This window comes from Lactuca saligna, chromosome 5 (assembly GCF_052625555.1).
Source record: "Lactuca saligna cultivar CGN05327 chromosome 5, ASM5262555v1, whole genome shotgun sequence".
Classification (NCBI taxonomy): domain Eukaryota; kingdom Viridiplantae; phylum Streptophyta; class Magnoliopsida; order Asterales; family Asteraceae; genus Lactuca; species Lactuca saligna.
The window spans coordinates 204,011,332-204,015,271 of record NC_136421.1 but is presented as its reverse complement, the minus strand read 5'-3'; positions in this window follow the sequence as shown (position 1 = coordinate 204,015,271).

The following is a 3,940-nucleotide window of genomic DNA, read 5'->3' as shown; positions in this document are numbered from 1 at the left end:
ATAATTGATTAAATGAACCCTCAGTACCTCATGCTCTTAAATAATTTGAGGCTTATTTGTCTACTACTATACTTTATTTTAACTTACTAGCACTATGCTTTCATCGAGGGCAATGACAAACGTCTCTCAACTACTCATACATCTCATTTTATGTCTATACAGTATACATTGAGGAATAAAGGTCATACTTATAATATTGAATTCAATAATTATAGCTTTAAGAGAAAAAAGGTCGGTTCTTTGTTATCTTTAAACGTATGGTGTTATAGAATTTGGTAGAGAGTCATTTTCTCGCAGATGAATTTAAACATCAACCTCCATTTGTTATCCATACGACTAATTGACTATATCTTATTGCCAAGGGTCATGTTACATTTTTTTGAACCGGCTAACACATATCATCCACTAACCTACTTTTTTTTTTCTACAATGAGACTTAAAGCCTTAATTATTTGGAAAGAGACATTTTCACAACATCTGATACCGTTAGGTTACAAACTCTTTGGTTAGGATCATGTTACATGGACGATGAAATCATACTAAAAATGTTATATGGAATGCTTTGTTTTAAAATATGTAGCTACTACGCCTTAAATTGCGAAACACGTTGATAAATACTATAAGACTTGTCTAAGAGATTTCTTAAGAATAAAATTGTTACTTTTTAGTTGGTGATTTATAAGGTATAGATTCAATAACCTAAGTCTATATATATACCAATAAAATAAATCTCATTATTTTTATAAATAGATTTAACATAATAATAATATTTTTTTAAAGTTCAAGTGTCTAAGCCTAACGTACAACAAACATATAATATAATAATAATAAATTTCAATCGTTCAAACTTTCAAATTAAATGTACAATCTATAATGCACTAAATACAAACTAAAAATATAAAATTAAATCAATCCTTATTAATCGACTTGTTTGATGACTAATCATACCACGTATTAAGAAAAATTATGAAGCTACAGTTACATTCAAAGTTTGAATTGGCAAACTTTACGATTCATACTCTCTCTCTCTCTCTCTCTCTCTCTCTCACACACACACATACACATATTTTCTCTAGAAAATGCCCCTTCATCTCGATCATCGGTTAACGTAGCCACTACCACAACTCTCATCCTTTTATCTTGCCAAACCGATAACCTCCACCACCACACACACCAGTGTTTTCGCAACCATCATCGAATCAAAATTACTCTCCTATGTATTTCCATTTGATCCAGATGCTTCACACCTCATAAATCGCCATCCCCGTATCTCTCTACTACATCTATATCCATATCAGGTATGTGTAAATGTATTGTCTAACTCTATTCTATACTCATTCTATCTAAAAACCCTAACCCTAACCATTGTTTACAGCCATCGCCACTCACCTCAAGGGTTTCCAGTTGACGGTACACGTCTCTCTTAATTCCTCACGAATGTTCATTCATGTTAAAAATGAAACAGTAATCTCTCCTTAAAAACGAACGACCTCTTACATATGCACCAGTTCTCTCACATCATTGACATTGATTTCGATTTCCAAAGCTCTAACCTCAGGTACCATTTCTAATCTAAATTTATACGGTGTTCTGGTATAAAAGTTCGAATACCTCCCTATTTTACATTTATTTTATTCAGAATATGTTGCGACTTCGAATTTCTAACCTAGATGGTTTGGTTTATACAAGGTCGAAAACCTCTCCATGAAGGTGATATTTTCTCTCTCAGATCATCATCCATTCTGATGGCATTTGTTTGAAGGGTGCGTTTTAAAAAGGTATTTCATTAATCAATCCGTTTTTGAAAGAGGAAGTAATGGTTATAAGTTTTTGTCGAATCTATTTTCTGAGCTTCTTGATAAATCTGATGTTTGAGTTTTCCGTTTTTGGGCTTTTTGATTCTGTTGGAGTTGGGGTTATAGGGTTTTTCTCCTCTAGGTAACATACCCACCCACCCCATCTCTTTTGTATGTTTTTTTTGTACCGAACATAGTTCAAAATTCTTTCTCCTTATTATATGAATGCTATAAATTTTTACATATCATACAACAATTATTGACAAGAAAATAAACATGGACAAAGTAAATTTCCAGGGTAGAAGGGATCCGTTTGGAGGATACTTTCAGGGGTAGAATGAAGGTGAATGGCAGTTTTAGTGCAACCCAATAGTTCATTAACAATATATTTCTTAAACATCTCTTTCATTTTAACAGAGGATACTTTTAAATATTATTGTGCTAATGTTAGATAATGTTTTTTTATTTAGGGATGATACACCTTTGACTCCTGGTTTAGACTTTCATTAGGCATGTAAGCTATATATTGATAGACTACTAATAATTTCAAATGTTAACAAAAACTGATTAGTTTTTTTTGCTTCTTTGTGACCCTTTTTCGGTTATTCCATTCAACAGTAAACTATTTAACAAAAGATTTGTGAAGTTTCTTCCCTAAAAAATAATTTTACCTGTCACTACATGTTTTTGTTATTTCATTATTCTGTTATTTTGTTTCTATGTTTCATGCTTATACTCTTAAATACCATCTATATTCATTTTAAATACCATCTATATTCATTTTATTAGGCTTATCAAGTGTTAACATGACAATGTTGTTAGAAGTACGCTTCTATTATAAAATGAAAAATGAATTATGTTGCCATTTTTTACTCCTGGCTTCTAGCACATTGCAAAATTTTACACATCCATACACACATACACAATCTAAAGGGAGGGGGAGTGAGGGTGGGAGATTTTCATAAAATAAATGAATAACTGGAAAGTACATTCCTATTTCTTGCATCTATTTTAAAAAAAAATACAATTATAATGCCATAATGGAAAAAATTTGGCGTTGGATTTGATGGATTTGCATAATTTATGCATGTATTATTTATTGAGTTAGATTCTATTTATTTCCATGGTTGAAGCTCAAGATGATGTGTTTTTCTAGTCTTTGGAGATCGATTGAGTTTAGAAATTAGGTGTCTAAACTTGGGAAAAATTGTTCAAAGCATTAAGAGTCACATTGGATCCCGAAGGTAATTTTGATGATGGGTTTATTTTGTGTATAACACCCCGATTCTTAGGTATGGGTTCAAATAAAAGTTACTTGGTTTTGAGACCTATTCGACAAGTTTGTTGCCATACTCGTCAAGTAGTAGCAAGGTGGATCGCATATTTAGTGGCCCACTCGACGAGTAGGAACTAGCAGATGAAACCCTAAATCCCGGAGTTTTTCACCCTATCTAAAGAAGCATAAGCCCCTTTAGCCTCTTTGTAGTCCATTGAGAAACCCTAATTCATGTGGTGTTCATCCTTGTGTGTCTTGAGCCTTAGAGAGGAGTTTTGGAAAGGGAGAGCTTGGAGGAAAAGAGATTAGGAGCAAGGAAGGTGTGACAATCAGAAATCTTCCTTAGTAGGCATCACTTGAAGGTATCAAGTTGCCATCTTTACTTCATTTTCCTCCTAGACCTCATTTGGTTGAGAACTAGGGCTTTTAAGGCATATTGAGATAATAATGTGGGTTATGAGTTAGATCTAAAGTTGTAACTTCAGATCTGGACCTTTCTTGGGTTCTAAAGTCAGAAAGATATGAACTTGGCCATGTATGAAACCTTCCTTGAGTATGAAACCCCATTGTAAGCTTAGATTTGACATTTTAAGGCCTTTGTAGCCATGAATGCACGTAAAGTTTGCAACTTTACGTGAAATGCATGCCTTAGAAGCTTGGATCTGTAATTTGGAGCCATTGCATGGCTTAAAATAAGTCTATATGGCTAATGGACTGAAGGAACTCGGCAAGTCGCAAGTGAGACTTGACGAGTCATATGAAGATAAGCATGGACTCGATGAGTTCGATGAAAAACTCGGAGAGTCGATGAAGATTACCTTAAAACTCGATGAGTGTATGAACAATTCGGCGAGTCAATTAAGTTTTC